This window comes from Rattus rattus, chromosome 8, assembly GCF_011064425.1.
Source record: "Rattus rattus isolate New Zealand chromosome 8, Rrattus_CSIRO_v1, whole genome shotgun sequence".
In the NCBI taxonomy this organism is placed as follows: Eukaryota; Metazoa; Chordata; class Mammalia; order Rodentia; family Muridae; genus Rattus; species Rattus rattus.
The window spans coordinates 63213458-63236069 of record NC_046161.1 but is presented as its reverse complement, the minus strand read 5'-3'; the positions used below and the strand labels follow the sequence as shown (position 1 = coordinate 63236069).

The 22612-nt window shown below is 44.4% G+C and overlaps 1 protein-coding gene across 2 annotated transcripts in view; it reads right to left on the bottom strand.

Moving 5' to 3' along the window:
• The window catches only part of Rora (RAR related orphan receptor A), a 722958-nt gene that overhangs the window by 482988 nt on the left and 217358 nt on the right, over nt 1-22612 (bottom strand). The gene's annotated exons all lie outside the window — the stretch shown is intronic.

Sequence of the window (22612 nt, the reverse complement as noted above, 5' to 3'; positions counted from 1 at the left end):
TTCGTGGTAAGGCCAAGATTAGAACCCAGCCTTCAGAGCCTCTGATCCCTGTCTCCTTCCTATGGCCTCTGGAGTTGTCTGGACTAAAATTCACCAAATAATTATTTCTGTAAGAGATTACCGACTTCTAACCTCAACTCAAACAGCCCGAGGTCGTGTGATTAATTGTGCTAATGTGAACTCATGGATCCAGTAGTTTCATTTGGCGCCTGCTGAGATCTGAGATTTTTTGTTTCCCAGGCAAATCAATAGCAACAGGCTCTATCTTGTTAGATCAAATATAACTTCTGTTTTAAGGAGCTCCGCTTATGCCCTGTTGTAGAGTTTATGTACTCGGGAGGCTTAATGAGATAATAAATGAAATTTTAACTCAACAATTAATAGTATAAAAGCATTAGGATACTTTGGAATTAGAGGGCTTGCGTGTGATTTTTTTTTTAATTAGCCATTTTTTAAAGATACCACTATCCTTGTTTTGTACAATGATTGGGCGGTAACTCATTCATTAAGGAGGCGAAAATGGGCAACCCACCCTGGTGCTCTTTGCAACAAACTGTAAAAAAACAAAATAAAAAGTAAACTAAATTATTGGGAACCCCACAAACTCTAAATAGTGTGACTCTATCAACACCGATTATTCCTGGATTAGAGATGGCTGATCAAATAGCCAATATTTACATCCCCAACAACGGAGACTGGTGAGCGTTAGAAGGACCAAGGTTGCCTCTGAATGAAGCATAGAGGGTGTAAAACAATTACAGAGCTATTTCCCCACGCACCTGTCCAAGGATCCTTGTCTACCTGCACCTAAACAGCCACACCCACACGGGGAGGGAGTCTTGCTAACGAAGGGACAAGGGACATCATTTCAATGTGCACTTCCACACCGTAGGATGGGACTTACACACTGGGTATTGGGAAGTATAAAAACTGAATAGAATCTTCAAAGAGAATGCAGGCAGGGGCAAACCTTCAAACCCTTGATCTGCTCAGCTAAGGGGAGTTACTAATAACCCAGTAGAGCAGCGCTCTCCGTCTCTACATCCCAGGCTGCTCAGATCCAGGCTGGATTTACTGAAATGCTTAACAACCGCTGTGTGAATTAGCATGAGCCAAACCCGTTCGTTTTCCTTCATTTGGTAATGATTTGATGCAAACTGTAAAAGTGAAAACGTTCAGGACGAACACAAAACCCAGCCGCCAGGAAGAAAACAAGAGTTTTTGGTTCTGAGATCATCTCGGTCTTCTGGACCCAAGCGGGAAGGACACCAGGCGTTGGACTGGCTTCTAGACTGGAAGAATCCCGACGATGACACTGAGCTTGTTAAAGGTCTGAACGAACAAATGTGTGTAGTACACATCACAGACAGAAAAAGATGGTAGAATTGCTTAAAATCCTGTAGTCTGGGTGGAAGAATTTGTGCATTTTCTTTCATTTTTCCTTTCCCTTCCAAGTCAGTGAAAGACCTGACCTGACCTTTCCTTCCCTTCCCTTCCCTTCCCTTCCCTTCCCTTCCTTCCCTTCCCTTCTCTTCCTTTCTTCCCTTCCCTTCCCTTCCCTCCCTGTTTTCAGGAAGGTCAGAGTTTCCTATAGCCCCAAATGACCCCATATGTGCTATGGAGGAGAGGATGGCCTTGAACTCAGTTCTCCTACCCCACCTCCTGAATGTTAGAATCACAGGCCTGACTCCAGGGCTTCCAGTTTACTCAGCAAGTATCCAGCCAGCTAAGCTGTATCCCACCTCCTCAGTTTGAATGTTCATGGGTGTTATAGGCACAAGATTACACAGGACAAAGGAGGAAGTTTCTAGGCTATTCTAGACACACGTGGCTTATCCTGACAAGGCATCCATATTCAAAGTCCTTAAAACTTTAAGAGATTTGTATCATACTAACATCATACATAAGAATTTTTCTTGATAAAAAAAAATGGCCCCAGTGAGGAAAATAAACGGAATAACAGGGATGGTAAAGTTTTAAAAACATAAAATGTCATTTAAAATGGTATAAAAACAGACAAACGAGCAAAAGCCATCAGTCACAACCTAAATGTCTAACAAATAAAAGATTAAAAAATTACTGTAAGTAAATAAAATCGTCTCATGGCCTCAGGAAAAACAGGTGTTAAGTGAACAGAGCCGGTATAAAACTTTTAGGTAGAGACTGGAGAGATGACTCTGGCTGAGAGCACTTTTTTCTGCTCTTGCAGAGGACCAGATTTCAACTCCCAGAATCCATCTGGTGGCTCACGAGTTACTGTTACTCCAGCTCCAGAGAACCTGAGGCCCTCTCCTGGCCTCCCCTGGCACCTCACTCATGTGCACACACCTACACACAGACATCCACGCAGGGCATACACACGATTTTTATATGTCATAAGTGCTCTATGCCTCAAATGCAACTTTAGCAGTCAATAACGGAGTTCCAAACAAGGAGCCACTGGGACAGAGATGGGCTGAGTTTGGGGTTCAGGAGATGAAAGGCAGGCACGGGAAACGGAGAAACGGGGCGCCAAGGAGTTGTGCATGTACCTCTGGCTACGAAGGGTGAAGGGAACGTCTTAGCTTCTAGGAAGAAGACACCAGAGCACTCACAGCTTGAGGACCTATGCTTTAATATGATGCACAACTCCACACGAAGAAGCGAGGCACTGCCAGACGGAAAATGAGGAATAAAGTTAGCAGCGTCAAATGCACATAAATCACGGCCTCACCAGAAGGTTTAATCCAAACCCACTAATCCCACAACAAATTGGTCAACCATCTGCAAGCATGTGCCTAGAAGGAAAAAAAGAGAGAGAGAGAGAGAGAGAAATTTTTTTTGTAGTAGTTGAAACACTGTTGTGGCAAACCCAGCTCATAGGCTTCCACAGATCCAATCTGCAGACCCAACTTCAAACTGGAGACTATAACACAACCTTCCAGAACAACCCAGATACCCAGAGCACCTGGCTTTGGTAACCTTTTCTAATATCCCCACCTTAACCTTGACCTCCCCCTCTGCCAGCGATCCATCTCAGTCAGCTGCAGGATACAGAGCCATCGTGCAGGGTACTGCTCCTATGAGTGTGGAGGCAAAACACGTTATATGCTTATGGAGAAGGACTCCACTTGCCCGTGACAGATTTAAAACCTCTGCAGCAGTGTTGGCCCCTCCGGTGTTGGACTGGATGTGAGACACATGTTTGTAATTCATCAGACTGCTCTCTGACAGCCTGGCATTTCAATAAAATATTTCCATAGAAAACAAAAGGAGATGTCTAACAGAACTGCTAAGACACATCCTTGTAAGTTAGGGAGAAAAAAGAAAATGGTTTCTAACTTCAGTTGTGAAGAAGGACACAGTTGACGCCAGAGAGATGGCTCGGCAGTTAAGAGCTCTCCCTGCTCTCTTGGAGGACCCCAGTTCAGTTCCCCGTACTCACATCAGGTGACCCACAACTGCCTTTTACTCCAGTTTCAGCACTCTCCTCTGGCCTTTGGGGCACTCACATACACAAACACATGTAATTTCAAATAAATATTAGAAAGATAAGTTTAAAAAATCAAGCATACAGACAGGTCGGAACTCCTGAATAGAATTCATCTAGCTCACCTTGCTGACCACACACAGGACACGATGCATCTGTTAAAGCTAAGAGGTTGACATTTGTACACCAGTATTAGCTGCAGAACTCACGGGCACTTTGCTAGTTATTTCTATCACTGTCTTCTTCCTCCTCTTCCTTCCCCTCTTCCCCTCTTCCTCCTCCTCCTCTTCCACATCCTATTCCTCCTCCTCTTCTCCTTCTTTCTCCTCCTCCTCCTTGGATCAATCTAGAATCGCACTGCCACTGACTTGGTCACTTCTTTGTAGATCATTCCTCCCTTCCCTACCCCTCCCCTCCCCTCCCCCAGTCACACGGTTCTTTGCCTTTACCAATAAAACAGCTGGCATGGTTTGTGTGTCTGTAATCCAAATAGTAGTGGGCAGAGACAAGTGGACCCTAAGAGCTCAGTGGCCAGCAAGGCTAGAGGAAATGGCAGGCTTCAGCTTCAAGCAGAGATCTTGTCTCAAGGCAGTAAGGGGAGAGCAATAGAGACAGATGCTCTGGCCTCCTCATGGACATCACAGATGCCACCACCATCCACCCACATGCACAACAACAACAAAAATAGCTAAAACCTATGGAAAGGAAACAGTGCCTTGTCATCTTCATCTGACATAAGCTGTGTAGGGTCACTTGGTAACACTGAAGTAAATCAATAAAACAATCTGAAAGCAAAAGAAGACCCAGTGTTTCTCAAAGTCTGGTCTGAACAAACAAGCTTATTTCCAAGAGCTTCGGTAGAGGTCGCTAAAGGTCATTATCTGACTCAGGAGGTATTGGTGGGATCCAAGCAAAGCAGTGGGACTGAGCAGTGTGGGCCCCGATAGAGAAGGTCCAAAAGGGCCCCATTTCTTCTCGTGTTCTGAAGGCTCCCATGACCACACTGCCGTTGGCTCAGGCCTTTAGCTTATAGAATATAGGACGATCACTGAGAGACCTCCTGCCTCTGCTTCCCGAGTGCTAAGATTACAGGCGAGCACCATCATGTCCAGAAGAGAGTCCCTTCAAAGGAAGTGCGACATCATTAGTGTGTGCATTGTTACAGAACCCCTCTGAAGGGTCGTTTATAAACATTAGCCAAGGTGGCTCACTGCGATGGAAGCGGATGCCTAGAATGGTCCTTCTAGATCTTTCCCATGGTAGATGTCTTACCGTACCAGGTCTGAGTGCAAAGGTTAAGAGAACAAGTGGAAGTATACCTGAGCTGCCTTTTGTCAGAAATCCATAACTGCAAGACATTCATCTAGTCATGACCATTTAAAGGACCCACCTCCCAACACTGTCAAACTGGAAATTATATGTGAGTGTGACGGTACATGGGGTATCCATGGAGGATAATATTGATAATCAGTTTGACTGGATGAAGAATCACTCAAGAGATGTCTCAGAGCGTAACTATGAGGGATTTTCTGGGCAAGGTGAATTGTGGCACAGCCATGACTTCCAGCCATGACAGAGTGCACTGTTAACCTGGGGGCCCAAATAAACCCTTACTTCCTTAAGCAGTTTTCATTGGATAAGTTGTCATAGCAGCTAGGAAACTAGCTAATACTGACCGAGCTACTTAAACCATAGAGGATGGATGATGTCAAAGCCACCCTTTCTGCAGATCAGCAGATCCACATTTCCCTTCTCAGGCATCAAACACTATTCCCTTTATGGCAACTGGTTCACAAGCTCCAGGACAATGGCCTCTAGGTCCATCATCCTGTCTTGTCTCCATCCATGGCTCTCTTGCCCTTAGATTCTAGCTCCTTCCATCATTTCAAGGGTACCAAGGGAGAGCACAGAATCCTACCCTCCTGCCTCCAAACCTACAGGAACATAACCCAGAAATGGTGGCTCACGTACACAAGGATCCACACATGAAGTGGTCCAAGAATAGGGGAGAAGTTGCCCAGCATACACTGCCTGGGAGTCTGTGACTGGGATAAGGACATCACTGCCCATCTTTCCTTGGCATCACTAGGTGCTCTGGTCCATTGGAATCATGGGTCTGAGTGAATTTTCAGGGCTCCTTGAAGAAGCCAACTCTATCACCTTTCTGAGGACCCTTCATTTTAGCAAGTGTGGTTATTCCATTGGGGCTTCAGAGTGTCAAGGGCCAGAAGCTTTAAAAGGGAGAGAAAGAGAAGGAAAAGTCGGAAGTGGGGTAAGAAAGGCCTAATTAGGAGGGAGGAGTATCTCTCCACAGACAGGTCACTGGAAGGATGCCAGGGGCTCGCGCCACATAAAGGGAAAGCTTGTTATAAAAAGAGTTTTTAAATAAAGAACACAACGAAGAAAGGCACGGCAGTGGAGCCTGCGAGGGGCGGGGCCGAGAATAGGGAAATGAAGAAGAATAATGACTTGAAAGTGTCTTTTTTCTTCCTGGTTCTTTGCTTTCCTTCCTACAGATGCTCAGCTGAGGCAGTGCAGCTGGCTCCATGACAAACATGGGGAAATCAGCCAATTTGAGCTGGTTGTTAGCAGTCCAGGGACAGAGGCGTGTGTGTGTGTGTGTGTGTGTGTGTGTGTGTGTGTGTGTGTGTGTGTGTGTGTGTGTGTGGTTCCAGCACGGGACTTGAGTTTGCTTGGTTTGCCTGGACTACGTAGAAGTCTCCTGGTGGGAATCTTGCGGACACCACTCTATCCCTTGACTCTGCTATAACAGAAGTGACCTTTGAGAGGAGACCTTCTCTGTTGCCTGTCTCTTCCCTCCTCATCCTCCCACTGACAAGCTCTCTTTCCTTCAACTCCCAGGGCTTTCTTCCCCCACTGGGTCAGAGGTCTATGGTACCAGGTGGGACCCTGCTCCCAATCTCAGCATCCCAGGATTTCATCCGGTTCAAGTCCTCCTAGACGGCCTGAATGGGTACTTCTCACATATTTGGGGGCTTCCCCAACAAGACAAAGAAGGCTTCTGGGTAAGTTCTGATATCGAAGAACGTGCCGTATCTATTGGCTGACACAGAATCATGTCCCCACAGTGAAGAAGAGTGTACTGCTGGCCACTCACCCTAAGGAAAGCAATCGATACTTGGAGTCAAGTTCAAAGTGGAGAGCGATTTCCCTGCTTGCTGCATTTTGCCCTTTTCAACATTTGATAATGAAATAAAGAGACCCAATATGAGGCACGAAGATATCAAAGGGAGCCCTCTTCAGGGGAGAGCACCTAGAGGGTTGGAGCATTCTGTCTCTCGCTTAATTTTAGTGCTTAATACAGATGTAGACAGTTGTCTACGCTCATCGCAGACTCATTGCACTGCACACTTGATATCTCATCGGTGTATTTAGTTGGATGTTAATTATACCTGCACATGGGTTTGAGAATTTAAGGGCTTAGATTCCAGCAAGACTGGAGCCTGCAGCAGCCTAGTCCTGGAGGCAGCCACTTTGAAAACACACAGGAGACGCTTACCTTCTGTTGCTGTATCAGATGCCTTACAGAAAAGATACTTCTAAACGATTCAGAAGTAATTCTAAACTATCCATAAATAAGCTTTGCAGGAGATGACAAAATACAGGGTGCATTCAAAAGGGTTTTATGAGAGAGGAGGAAGCAATACAACTAATTATTAGATTATAGTTCTTGCATGTGCTCATGTGCTGTGTGTGCACAGGTATAGTGTTGATGGGGGTCAGAGGACAATCTCTAGTGTTATTCCAGTAGACACTGTTCACCTCATTTATTTCTGAGACAAGTTATCTTCTTAGCCTGGAACTGACCAAGTAGATCTGGCTGGCCATCGGGGCCTAGCAATTTGCCTCTGCCTCCCAATGCTAAGATTATAAGATAGGCCATGTGCTGCTTTTAGTATGGATGCTGGGGATTGAACTCAGGTCCTCAGACATGTAAGGCAAGCACTTCAACCACTGAGCTAGCTCCCCAGGCCAATTAAGTTTTCTTCTAATGTAAAAGTAAACTGACTGTGTGAAGCACTTGTTCTCAATGATCTTGATTTCAAGAGTGTTAGTGGGGTACCCAGAAATCAGGGCAATATGTTGATATCTTTGACCACACTTATTTATGTGATGTGAGTTCATACGTTTGAAATAGGAACAGAATGGTAGAGATTTGGAAGTGAACAAGTCTTGAATTATGAGGTCTACTCCTGGGGGCGGGAATGAACTTCGTTGTTCCTTGGGTTCCTTGTTTTTTGAGAAAGGATCTCTCATTGACTTGGAGTTTGCTAGTTAGGTTAGGCTGGCTGGTCAGTAACTCCATAGGACCCACCTCTTTCTACCTGTATAGCACTAGGATTACAGCAAAAGCTAGTGAACACACAAATCTTGTATATCAATGTAAATCTTTGTGTTTTTGAGAGGCAAGCCTTTACTAGCTAAAATATTTCTCCAGCCCCTCAAACTCATCATTAGATCTGTAGTTAAAAAAAAATGTTCAGGGGCTGAAGATGACTCAACGGTTGATAACTGTGCTTTCTTTTTTTGTCAGAGGACCCCGGTTCGGTTCCCAGCACCCACAGTATAGCTCACCACCTTCTGTGACTCCAGTTCCAGGGAACCTGATGCCCCTTCTGACCTCTGCAGGCTTCTGCATGTACTTAGTTTGCACGTCAATACACTCAGACACGTGTATACACGTAACAGTGAAACAAATATTTTCTTAACGATGTTCAGAAAAGGAAAATAGTTTATTGACAGTCATCTACTATTTTTGTATGCCAGACAAGTCTTCAAGATCCCCCCTCTTTCTTTCTCTCTATGTGTATATATGTGCGTGTGTTTTATTTATTTAAATGGCATCATCTACCAAAAATATTAAAGCAAATATGACAGTCATAACTTTCACCAGCTTCTAGAAAGCAATACCTTTATTAAGATTAAAATCATCTCCAAAAAAGATATTTTTCCAGGAGTCACTGCAACCCGAATAAATATGTATTTGAAAACAAGATAATCCAGTGCTAGACTTGAGCACTGAATGTTTATCTTCTTAAAATACACTTATAGATAAGTTCTGCATAATAGTTTGCATTTAAAAAGACCAGATTCATAGTTCCTATTATCCCAGCCTTCCATCCCTGGAATGGAAGACACTGAGGGACATTTTTATTAGCACAGATTCACACTTCCTGTCATTTGGAGCTTAACGTTTGCTTCATTGGATGAATTACCCTCTCCTCTATAACTTTGAGAAATGCCAGAGAAAAGGTAGAAGGAGCCACAATACCATTGAAACCACTTCGGCCGGTTAACTGAAGATCATATTATTGTGCATGTAGTCAGTATACCTTACCTTCCCTGGCAAGAATGGTGTGTGTGTGTGTGTGTGTGTGTGTGTGTGTGTGTGTGTGTGTACATGCATGCAGATATTGGTGCAATGGTTCGGTCCCTAATAGCCACACCAAAGATGGGAGAGACTCATTGCTTCTGTATAGAATTAATGAGATCTGTTGGATGTCGTTCAGCTGGTCTCTCAGAATCTTATAGGAGAGGTTAGACCTAGACATTGGTTTGCTTGGCTTTGTGGGTTTCTTCTAGGCCAAGTTCCCTCATGTGCCTTCCTCCAGCATATGAGGCCAAGATGTTTCAGTGTCTTTGGTAGACCCTACACATTTCTCTGAGCTTGTTCCGGTCTGCAGAGCCTCTGCTCACACTGGCGAGCCCTGGACATACTGGGAGATGAGTGTGACAAAGCTCATCCTTCGGTGAGAGAAACAGGAGGATTAGGTAGCACAGTGGGCAGCTCAGAGAAAGAATGGCCAGATTGGAGCTGTCACTGTCCCCAGTCCATGGGGAGGGCAATTCTTAAACCACTGTGGATAGTAAACCTGGGCTGATTTCAGGGAGCTTGGGGGACTCCGAATGTGATAACCAACCACACTGGATTCTGCTATAGTTATTTACAGTCTCCTGGAGCTAGACGGAAGATTCAAAGTCACCATGTGGTGGCTACCAAGAAGATGCTTTCTTAAGCAGTAGAATTCTCTTTCAAATTAAATCTTCTACAGACCCCTGGTATGAAAAATAATTTAAATTGAGAAATGGGCTGCCGAGCAATTAAAACCCCTCACTGTTTGATGGAAAAATTATTCTCACAGCATACAGGGCTCTACTAGCAAACTCTGTGAGGGTTCCCAGAGCGTGTGTGAGTACAGGGTTCCCAAAACAAACAGGGGGAGCACACTGCCACCAAGTCATGTTCCCCCACAGGCAGCTCATACCCTTCGAGTTTGTGTCCCCTACACACCTGAGTGTCACCCCCTCACGGCTTGCATGCATGAACGTTCGTCCTCCTTCGAGACTCGGGATCTTACATGCGCACACGGTATGGGGAGGTGCTCACACAGTGGAAGCCGGAAAGTAGGCTATACGTACGTACGTACGCGCTTTCTTTCCTCCCTCACGTAAATGCTGGAGCTTGGGGCAGCCAGGTTCCTGCTGCAGTCTCGAGACTTCCTGCCCATCTGTCTGTGATGGCTGAGGGCTAGTTTGTGCATGTGGGCAAGAAGGGAAGGGGAGCCTTACAGGGCTGGAAGGAATGGGGGACAGAGGACGGGGTTAGGGGAGGTCCTGCTTCCTTCCGGCTTCAAAGAAGCTCCCGCCTTCGCAGTACCGAGGCCATTCCAAGTAAAGCAGGTTTTGGAGGTAAATTCTAACCAGACGTTGTATGTTAAAAGAAAACAAAACCAGCTGAAATCTGTACAAAAACTTACCCTGCCCCCGGAAGGCATCAAAATAGAACTTCCGCAAGCCTGTTAGAAAGACAGAGGCGTCCTGCACACAGAACTTCTGTGAGCCTGCCAGAGGGGTGTCCTGCATGCCAACTGCAACTCTTTAGAGAGGATCAACAGCTGGAAAGGCAAACTTTTTTTTTTAAATGTTAACATTTTACAGTTCAAATCACTTAACAGATGTAAAATTATGGGCTATACTTAGCAATAGTGTTTTTTTTTCCCCCAGAAATTATTAACTAAAGAAGATCTTTCTGGAAAACACATCTGATGGTTAGGATTTCTTGATGATGATGACAAGAACTGAAAACATGTTCCTTTTACTAAATGGGAATGTTTGTTTTTACCAAATCACACTTTCACCAGCTTGCCCCGTGGCTTATACAGATTTACATAAGGTTAACTGGGCATTTTGAGGCACTAAATATACACATTTCAAAGCCTTGGCACAGGCTGTCTTAGGTGAATAGTCAAGAAATGTTACTGAGACACTAAGACAGGGATTGACATCATACCCAAGAGAATATCCCAGAAAGGAATCAAGTCAGGATATGACAAGGCCAATGACATTAAGAATGTTCCAGATCTCAGTTCAAAGGTGAAGGTGTTGGGGCTACTCAGGGCAGATGATGGCAGGCACTACACTCTGAGGGGGGGCAAGATGGGGGACAAAGTAGAAAAGGAACTGGTTGACTTATGACAGAACGGGGGAGAGTTGGGTAAAGATGGCCAGTTAGAGGACAGAGAAGGAAAGGCAGAGGCCATGTGATATGGCTGCTAAATACACCACCAAGCTCATGGGGACATGAGATGAAAAAGGAGAAAGTCATGTGGACCTCTGGTAGCCAGGGACTTAGGAGGCCTGGAGAGATTGTCCGTCAAGTAAACATCCCGCCTTCTTTAATCGCCGCTTCCTCATCTGTAGTTTGAAGCTTGTATCAGATGGCTTCTGAGCTTAAGATAATTATTTGAAGGAACAGCATCACCAACCAAAAAACAAAACAAGCCCCTTTTCAGTGGAGAAACTTAAAGTATTTCGAGAGTTGCTGCATCTTGCCTTTCCATACAGACAAAAGCCTTATGCACTGCTTCCTAGAAGGTTCACCCAACACCCGCCTCTGGCTTGCCTGATCACCAAATGAAATCCTTCTGTCTACCAATGCTGGGTCAATGATGATCAATGATCAGGCATCATGTAAAACAAAGGAGAAAACAATGTTTTGGAAACTGAAGACTGAGCCAAGGGAAGGGGAAGACCGTGTTCTAGAAAAATCTCAATAAGTCAACTTGGAGTCCATCTTCAAGTTGGAAACAGCATGCCAATAATGACCCATTTCCTGGATGAGTAAGACTTGGGCTGCGAGAGGCTGACAAAAAGAAGGAAGTCACCATTGTGCTACACTGAGTTAGCTTGCAATGGGGCTAACTCTTTCAGTGCAGAAGTGTCTGGTAGTATCTCTCCCAGGGGAGGGAAATAGGCAACTATCTTTTTTTTTCTTTTTTCTTTTTTCCGGAGCTGGGGATCGAACCCAGGGCCTTGCGCTTGCTAGGCAAGCGCTCTACCACTGAGCTAAATCCCCAACCCCAATAGGCACCTATCTATGTGTTAACAGATCAGCCTCTTTGAAGGCAGAGTTTTCAAAATAGACTAACTGTATCGCACCACCAAGAACAGCTCACGTTTCCGTGTTTTTGCTTGAAGTGCTGGCCCTAACTGTCTGTTCACGTCTCCCTCGGGATGCAGAGTCAGGATGTGGGACATGGACCATCAGAGCCAATGAGCCACCTCTGAGAAGTTCAGAGGCAAGGTAGGAAGAGGTAGGGGAGGGGAAAAAAACCCAACCAACATCCCGCTGTGATGTCAGCCATATTTCTTCCACATGGCAAGTTTCATTTTGTTTAATTTAACAATAAACTCATTATATTAAGTCAATTCAATAGAAGCAGCAGGGGGATTTCTCCTAATTTAATCCTGGGTTTGGAGGAGCCTTGCTCAGTGCTAAAACAATGCAATCCAGAGATTAAAGGGCTTGTAGCATATTGAAGGAAGGGAATACAGTAATGTTTCCAAAGGCAGCCTACCGGGGAATTAGGGACCTATCGGCCCACAGCTCACTTTATCCAGAGCATCTTCCAGCTGGAGATCTAATCTTCTGCAAGCAAGTCATTCCCCAGTAGCCTCCCAATGTCACCACACTGGCTTTCTATAAGTCACTTGAAAACACAAGGATGTAACTGGCTAACAATCTTATCCATCATCGTGACAGGCTATAATGTGTGCACCCCTCCTCTTCCCTGAAAACAGAAACGGTGTTTCCGGTTATTAGCCATTTTAAGAAAATGTCTCCACCTTTTAGACTAATTCTTGAGGGGTAGCAGAGGCTGTCATAACCGGATGATCTGTTTGAGATCTAGGAATTCCAAATCCACATTACACACACACACACACACACACACACACACACACACACACACACACAGAGAGAGAGAGAGAGAGAGAGAGAGAGAGAGAGAGAGAGAGATTGGTTAGAGACCAGACAATGCTTTTTGTACCCAGCTGGCAAGAAGAACAAACAAACTCATTAATTAGGGTCCCGCTGGTGCTGTATTGAGGATCTATGAATACAGGCTTCCTCTAGGACTGCAGCTGGGAGAGGCAGACTTTTGAAACTCAGAGACATCCTAGATTCATATCTGCCTCCTTTAAATGCTTACTAGGGGCCTGGTGACCATGTATATCCATGAGAGGCAGACAAATATTCATTTAACTGACCAGTCACTTTTTCTAGTTCCTGGACTCTCTGTGTCTCTGTGTCTCTGTCTCTGTCTCTGTCTCTCTCTCTCTCTTCTTTGTCTTTCTCTGTCTCTCTTGCTCTTTCTGTCTCTCTTCTCTCCCTGAGAAGTCTATTCCCTTCATCAAAAAAATAAAATTTAGGATAAAGACAATTGTTAGGAGGAAAACACTGTCACACATTAAGGATCCCAGAGTAAAGAGATTTCAAGCAAGATGGGGATTCAACTCTGCAAGGAGAAAAAAAAATCCTCTTTGACCTCTGAGTTGGCAAAGGAGACATTCTTTACTCCTTGGTATACATTTTATTTCATTATTAATCGAATTTACTTCTTGTCCTAGAAGTACGTAATGGGGGAAGGAGCAGAGAAACACAGACACAGAGAAAGACAGACAGACAGAGACATAGACACAGAGAGACACAAAGAGAGATAGAGAGACACAGAGAGAGACAGAAACAGAGCAAAAGGCCACATATCTATCACACAAATAATAGAAAAGAGTGTCTAATATTATTAGAGTCCTTATGCTTAAGACAGAGCCTCATTTTTCCCCTCTAAAAATAATCCTGTGACCTTTTGCATTCTCTAGGCCATATGTATTTTGGCAACGTCCAGAATCCCAAGACACATCAGGCAGAGTGAGGGCTGAGGGTTGTCTGGTCCAGGTCTCTGGAGCTAAGAAGTACACCTGTCAGAGAAGCAGCAGGCAGATTCAAAGAGACGAGTCCACGGGGACCTGGATGGAGGGCACACCGTGCCCCTCTGTCTCTGTCAGTTGCTGGTTAAACCTCTATGCATGCACTAGGAAGGAAAGCAGAACTGGAGCATTAGGCCTTCTACCACAGAGCAACATGGAGGCAGACTTCTACCACAGAGCAACATGGAGGCAGACGTCGGACTGAGAGCAAATAACACAGTAACATAGGAAGGAAACAACCCCGCGCACCACACTGCTAGATTTTGTTTAATCTAAAGAAACAAAGGGTATCAAATATCACCTACAATCAAAGAAATGCAAATGAAGGGGCCTTAAACACTTTAAAATTTAGTCAATTAGCAAAGAGGAAAAAGGCAGATGAGGCCACTGTCGACGAGGGCTTATGCAAACTGACACTTCCTGTCTGCTCAGAGTTGGAATATAAATTGATAACCTTTCTGGAATTGAGGTGGGCAGAGTGTTGTGGATGCTGTGACTGTGCACCGTGCTGCCGCGATGTCACGGGCGGCAGCTTATCCAGCAGTCAGGCGTTTGCAGTAGATGTCCCTTACAGCCGTGTAGCAAGTTGTCAGGAGCCACCCCACACAGGAAGACCCTCCACCACACCCCAGTCGGGACAATTGTTTAGCATACACTTAAGTTGTGATGCACACACTTAACAAAATTAAACCCCTTGCTTATGGCAGTGTGGGAGACGGGGTGGGGAGTGTGTCCAAAATTAAATTCGAGAGAGATCTATATTTATGTTAGAAGTAAATTCAGGGTCACAAAGAAAGAGGCCACCACTCCAATCAATTAACATGTCTGGATAAGACCCAATGTCACTTACAATCGGAATGGTATACTGCTCACAAAAGAGGACCAAGAAATGGGGGATATGGTGAGGGACAGGACAGAACTGGACGACAACATTTGTTGGTTTTTTATTCTGAATAAGTGATGACTGTGTCTTTTGCTTATTGTCTGGGGTTCTGACCACTGTCGTTTGCAATTAACTGGTTTTAAGAGAATCAGACCAGAAGAAATGAATGGAATAGGAAAAGCCAGTTAAGTTGCTTAAATTCCCAGATAGCAGCACAATGATTTTATAAGGTAGGGGAGATTAAAAAAAAAACTTTGGAGTTCCTTGTCCTAAACAAAAGTTTTGCAGTGCTTGGCAGAAAAGACTAACATGTAATATTTTTTACATTTATACATCTATATGTATCTATACCATCTACATATGTCCAATATGTTCAAATTACCACATTTAATCCAACAACCCCATAGTATGACACACACACACACACACACAGGCACACGCACACACAGAGACAGAGACAGAGACAGAGACAGAGACAGAGACAGCTTTTACAAAGAAATTAGAAAGTAAGAAAATGAATAATTAAACCCAGGTCTGCACTGGTCTAATCCACAGGACTTGACTTTCAACCACACATTTATGTTTTTTTGAATACACATGTGCTTATAAATGTATAGCCTCTAAAATAACCAAACAAGCTCTTTGGTCAGCTTAGAGATTTGTATTTATCGACATGTGATTTGTATGTGAAGGTGTTTATTTCTTTTGTGATTTAAGAGGGGAAATGCAATAACCTTCTTTGGCTGTGATTGTCTTCTCACCTGTTGGGATGCATAAAGGATCACAAAGAAGAAGGAATCTGCTAGTGGACATATTTTCCCTGGCTTCCCAATTCCTAACTCCAGGTCTCTGTGCATTACAACCCCTGGTCTTGGAGAAGTCTTTCTTTCCCTGTTAGAGTGGTCAGCCAAAGTCCTTTCTTGAAGTGCCTGTTCACAGAGTCAAGAAAAGTATACTCCAATCCTTGCCTGCATTCATTGAAGCTCTGTTCATCAAAATGAAGGAAAGAAAGAAAGAAAGAAAGAAAGAAAGAAAGAAAGGAAGGAAGGAAGGAAGGAAGGAAGAAAGAAAGAAAGAAAGAAATCTGTCTTCCCATACCTCACCGTAGTCAAGCTCTATGATAAAATTCACATTCAGAAGTGGTATGGTTCTCACGGGGATTCTGAAAGATGTGTTCATTGAAAACTAGAATCAGACTTTCTCTGACACAAAATAAATCTGACTTGGCTGGTTGATTAAATCAAGACGATAATTAGGGCACAGTTTCTATGCCCTCAATGCACTAAATCTGCAGATACATGGTTTGATGAATATGTATTTAAGGGATATGATAAAAAGCACTTTCCATAATTATGTAGCAACATTGTCAGACAGGAAAAGACTGAATGAATTGGCCAGTTAATCTGGAATTACCAATATTTGGAGTAGACACATATTATCCCTACATATTGTCTCACAATGTGAGAAAGTAACAATTTTTAGTGCCATCCTCTGCTACATATGTGCAGGGCAGTGATGGGGGGCGGGTCGTCTGCAGCCTGTGTATGCTTTTTGGTTGATGGCTTAGTTAATCTCTGGGAGCTCCCAGGGGTCCAGGTTAGTTGACACTGTTGTTCTTCCTATGGGGTTGCCATTCCCTTCAGCTTCTTCAGTTCTTCCCCTAACTCTTCCACAGGGGTTCCTGGGCTCAGTCCAGTGCTTGGCTGTGAGTATCTGCATTTGTCTCAGTCAGCTGCTGGTAGGGCCTCTCAAAGGACAGCCACGTTAGGCTCCTGCCATGCATGTCCTTTTGGGTCTGGGTTACCCAGTGAGTGCTATTAACCACCAAGCTCTTTGCGGCCCCTGTGATAGTTCTTTTGGATGTAAATTCAGACAAGCAAATTATTCAACTGAATGATGAACAAGTGATTCTGGAAAGCAGGTGTGTAATTCCTCAAATTCTTTGGGACCAGATACCTGGCAGACACGGCTTTAAAGAATAGATAAAAGATATATTTTGTTCATGCTACAGAGGATTGGTCCATGGATACTTGGCTCTACGTGCTTAGGCATCACATGGAGATTCTTTACTACAAGGTAGAAATCAAAAAATGAGAACAATGGGGCCCCATCACAGCCCACTGACCTACTTCCCACCTTAAGTCCTACCTCTCAAAGTCTCCACCATCCTCCAAAATGTGATTAAACAGCTGAAGACCAACCATGGAACACAGTAAGGAAGTAGCCTCAGACAAAGGAGACGTTTAATCCCACCTCCTATTTTCCTAGTATTCTCATTCCCATTACATTATGTTAAGGTGAAGGTATTTGGACTGGGTTCTACGTGTTATCTCTAATCCTGGATGGAGACTGGCATCCCAAGCTACCAAAAGGAGGTACGAGGCATTATTATGTCCTAAATGAGACAGTGTACTTTTCTCTTACCCTCTCACTGCAGGCACTTGCAGCCCCCTCCTGCAGAAAGCACTATGGAGCTGGGGTTACATGGATTGGATACTGGAGGTCAAGCATGCTTCCCCTGCCACTCTGGGCTTCCCCTCTCCTTTCACCATGCAGCACTTGACAATCTCCACTACAAACTGATGGCTTTGCCTTGCTCTCTTCCCTCCATTTTCTTTCCTCGGGAAGCTGCCTAGATGGACAGCGTAACTTCCCTATTGTTTTTCTCTTCGACTGCAATAAAATGTCATTGGACTTCCCTCATGTCTGTTCCTAAGTTAACTAAGGAGACTAAGGTTACCGGAAGGGAGCCTCAGGTCCCCCAGAAACAGCAGGATCCCTTCATAACCCAAGCCTACCCCAAGATGGCCGGCAATTATTTGCTTTGCACACAAATCGAAAGCCCTAACCATTTAGCCCCTGGCAGATCACTGTCACTGGTCACCTGTGGGTTATTTTAGCACACAACTCCGAAATCCGAAGACAAAGACAACAGCACTCTAAGAGAACCCTGGTCACTCCCGTTGCACATGCAGTAGACAGCGTCTCTCACCATTTCTAGCCACAGAGGCTAAAGTTAGACTCTAATAGAACTGATATTGGACCTTTATCGATAGTAACTGGACAGCGAGTAGCTGAACTAATAGAAAGAGAACCAGATATTTCATTAAGCAGTGAGTTGTTGGTAAAATTTCTACCTCTGTATTTATTCTTTAAAATTCATGTTTCATTCATTTGCGTTTTGATCCACTTTGTTCTAAAAATAACTGGAATCGTTTGTCAATCCGTAAGAGATTTTTTAAAAATTACCTACAGTTTAGCTTGTAGATAAGACCAATATTTACTTATTATTTTTATTGTATGTAGGGGGCATAAATGCATGTGGGGAGGCTGTGTGTGACAGCGTATGTGTGCCTGTGTGTATACATGCACACATATGTACCCATGTACAGTTCATAGACCAGTGTTTAGTGTCTTCCTAAGCTGCTTTTAACCTTGTTACTTTTGAGATAGCACGTTTATCTCCCTAAACCCAGAATTCACCAGTTCGGATAGGCTTGCTGGTCAGAAGGCTCCAGGGATGGCCCTGTCTCTGCCTTCCTGCAGAAGAAGGCTTCAAATTCCCTGGAACTGGAGTCACAAACATCTGTGAGCTGCCCGATGTGAGCGCTGGGAACTGAAACCGGGCCCTTTGCAGGAACAGCGGACGCTTTGAAATGCTGCACCACCTCTCCAGTCCCCTAAGGTCAAACAGTAAGTGAACATGTGTCAGGTGGCATGGAGAACGTAAAAACTCTGTTGTGGGGTAAAGCAAAGGAACAAAAGAGGAAAAAGCGAACTCACTGTCCACTGTATCTCATGACTGGTTTCATCCAAGAGAAAAACATTTGTCTCACTGAGTGCGTGAGAGCTGAAGATGCTTAGCACCGGCTTTTTAAAGGACCACCCCCGCCTCCTGTACCCACAGGCCCATGGGACTTCTAAGGGAGCAGATGCTGAAGGGCACAGGAATGAAAGAAAGCACAGGCTGGCTCTGGAGACAGGGCCTCGCCAGACATTATCGTGTTTTCTTGACTCCTAATATAACAGGTCTGATTACCAGAAGGGAGAGGGAAACCAACCTCTCCCCGTGATTTATAGCTACAGCCAGGGAACTTACGTAATCACTTGCAAGAAAGGACCAAACCCTATGGGAGAAATAACATGTCCCTCATCTCTACTAGGCTTAGGGCCGCTGGCTGCTTTCTATATTGTTGTGTATGGGAAAAATACTCCATGTTGTCCCCAAAGCTTCCCCAGTATACCAACCCACAAATAACAGTAAAGATCTGGTCACAGATGAGGTAAAAATGAAACAGGAACATAATGTCTTTCCCTGCTGCCTCTGACCAGGGACAAATACTTGGTTCATATACTTAGAAAGACCAGAAAAAGCCAAGGCCTGCAGCTTACCAGCTCCCAGCAACTCTCTCAGAGGAGTCTTGGTTTCGGCATCTCTTAAGTGGAGTTCAAAACAGACTTTCTTCCCAAGACTGCTGTGAGTGGCAAATTAGAATACGGATCTGACAGAATGTTATATGCCATGGGTGATTCATCCCTTTGAGTCCTGAAAGCTTTTCAATGCTAACACTTTTGGAAAAGGAATCTTCACAAGGTGTTCTCCGACCCACGCTCTGTCTGGATGCTTTCTTGAAGCCCATTTGGGTGAAAGGATGGGTAAGGAGAGTGGCTGCCCAATGTGACTAACGAGGAGCATTATAGAAGGATGCATGAGTCCAAAAGGGCTTAAAGTTTACAGCCCTGGCTTCACTGTAACAGAACATACTTGTCATCCCCCCAACACACCTCAAATGAAGACACCCAGTGGTTTATTCCTCTGATATTAAGAAGGTAGAACCAAGTTTACTGTGTGGGGTCTTTGAGTGCTGATTGGGTTTCTTCAGTCATCTGGGTAGAGGTCTGGGGACAGAATCCTGGTGCCTTTTTAAGAGGAGCAGGAAGCAGCCGCACAGGGATACACACAGTCTCTACACTGGCCATGCATTCCTAGGTGCTGCTTGTGACGTCACAGCGAGAAAGGCATCACCAGAACTGAGCAAGATGTTATTGCTATATTCTTGGGTCTCTCAAAGTGTGCCCCAGTCACTATATTTCCTTTACAGCCTCACCTTGCCTCAAATACTTTCTTAAAATAATGAAAAGCTAAGTGACGCAAGCCACAGTTCTGGGCATGGCCCTCTTCTTAAACAATCACAGGCAACTTGGTGTAGACAGTTACATCAAGACATCTCTCCTTCGGTTCATCTTTATAACTCAGTCAAGAACAATAAATCAAGTTTATTCACACCATAATAAACCCAAGATGAATCACTGATTTATGACAAATGGATGGTCTTAATGAAGCTATTAATGGCAAAGAATCTGGTTGGTCCTGAAGAGATTTAGACCTCACAAATCCAGAGCTACAATCCAAGAGGGCTTAACAGTGTCTACAGCTGATTACATAATACCGTAGTTCACCCTGGAGGGGGCACTCTGCTAGCCCCGATATTATTAACCTGGACAACTGACATGTAAAGAGGATGGTCATTCATTAATTTGCTAACTGACATCCATAGCTTTGGACATTGTTTCCCTCAGTATCAACATCGTGTTGATCCATAGGAAATAAAGACCAAGACGGGAATGAGTAGTCATGCGGATTTGGCTACAACTTTGGAGGGAACAATTGAGTCTTAAAATTCTCTGCACATGAAAATGAAAGACACAGCTAATAAAGCGCCCTGTTTCCTTTTTGTCTCTGCCCCCAGCTGCACCGCCTCATTTTAAACATATGCTTCACTGCTACTTTTTATTAAACTCAGATTTAGGCAGAGAGAAACAAGCTTGCAGCATGTGCTTTGAGTTACAGTCTAACCAGCCCCTGTTACAAAGAAAAGACGCTGGCAGGAGGAGGAGTCTAGTTTATGGAAATGCCTGGCTTTGGGGAAGAATCGCTTCTGCTTGAGAGAACATGGGATGCTTTCCCATAGAGAATTTGCAGGGAGCACTGAACTGGGAATTGAATGGCATCCCGGGGAAGGTGTCTGCAAGAGGAACCCTCTGAAGTACCATAACCCCCAGAATATCCATCTGTACACCTCCCAGATTCTATTCTGGGCTCATAAGATTATGGTGAAATGTAGCACCCTGGTAATATGACAGTGCTACGTCATGTCTATGTACAGTAAGAAGGCTCCACGGTTTTAGGATTTGAGATTATTGACTTCAAACAGCAAAAGAATTCACCCTACACCCACCACATGCTAGTTAGGTTTCTGTTCTTGTGATGGTGGTGTTTTGTTTTGTTAACTTGACCCATCCTAGAGTCACCTGGGAAGGGGAAACTGCAACTGAAAAATCTCCTGGGTCAGACTGGCTTGTGAGCACGTCTATGTAAAACTGTCCTGACTGCTTGTTCATGCTGGAGGGCCCAGCCCACTATTGGCAGCACTATCCCTTGGGCAAGTGGTCCTGAGCCATTTAAGAAAACCAGGTAAACATGACCTATGAGCCAACTAGAGAAGGAACCAGCATGATGTGTCCCTCCATGATTTCCTGCTTTGACTTCCCTCAGTGGCAGACAGCAACTTGGAAGTGTAAGGCAAACATACTGCTTCATGCCCAAGTTGCTTCTGGTCAGTGTTTCATCACAGCAACAGAGAAGCTAACTGGACACTCCCGAAGGCTCCTCTTCTTCAGCTTACACCAATAAACCCAGTTTCTAGGCCTTTTTCTGAGCCAAGGAACTACGCCCACTTATGCCACATAAATACTTTATAGGACTTTTATGATTATCTCTACACAAAATAAAGAGACCTGAAGGTCCAGGGAGGATTGTAAGCTGTATAGGGGACAGCCAGAGGACGCATTTGAACCCAGAGCACCCCTGCTCTGAATTCAGCCTGCCTTGTACTTCTGACGTCTTTGTTTTGAATCTCTCCCTTCTCCTCAGATCATCTCTATCCGCTTTCACGTTAGCTTCCACCACTCTTCTTTATGGCATCTACCGTCCTCGTCATCTGTTTTTCTTTTCTTCTAGATCCTAACAGGTTTTAATTACTTTTCTGTTGCTGTGATAAAATACCATGACTGAAGTAACTTATTTTTTTAAAACAAGTATTTAATTGGGCTTATGGTCCCAGAGGACTAGAGGCCAGGAGGATGGAGTGAAGATAAGGAGGCAGAGACAGCTGAGAGCTCACATCTGGATCCACGCATGGGAAGCAGAGAGCACCTAAGGGAGGGCACGAGTCACCCAACCCCAGAGACACAGCTCCTCCAACAAAGCCATATTTCCCAGTGTTTCCCAAATAGTGGAAGGTCCCAACTAGGGAACGAGAATTCAAACCTATGCGCTTATAGCAGCCATTCTCATTCAAGTCACTGCCAGGTATCAACGTTTCTGGGTTCTAAGATGAGGGCTCGGGTTTGAGAAAGGATTCCAACACTTGCCCGAAACCCGACAATGTTGAGAACCACAGACTCTTCATGTTAGCTGTCTGTTTTCTCAATTTATTTTTCTATTGTCTGTTTTTCAATGCCCGTGTATATCTGTGTGTGGGTATGTGCACGTGAGTGCAGGTGACCACAGAACTCTGAGGCATCAGATCTCCTGGAGCCGGAGTTACAGGCGGTTGCAAGCTGCCTCCTGTGGATGCTGGGAACTGAACTCAAGTCCTTGGCCAGAGCAGCCAATGCTCTAAACAGCTGAGCTACCACACCAGTCTTGTAATTTTTCCAAGTACATGCAACTGCATGCACCTGAGTTACTTCAGGTATGCATTTGGAGTCTGAAATAAAAGCATAAATTGAAACAGAAGAGAGTGGTATTTCCTCTAAATTCCTCAAGGAGAGACTAGGGAAAACTTTCTTCAACTGAATGTCTGTCTGATAAAGGTTTTCTACAATAAAGAGAAAGGATACTTGAAGAAGAAGAAGAAGAAGAAGAAGAAGAAGAAGAAGAAGAAGAAGAAGAAGANNNANNAGAANAA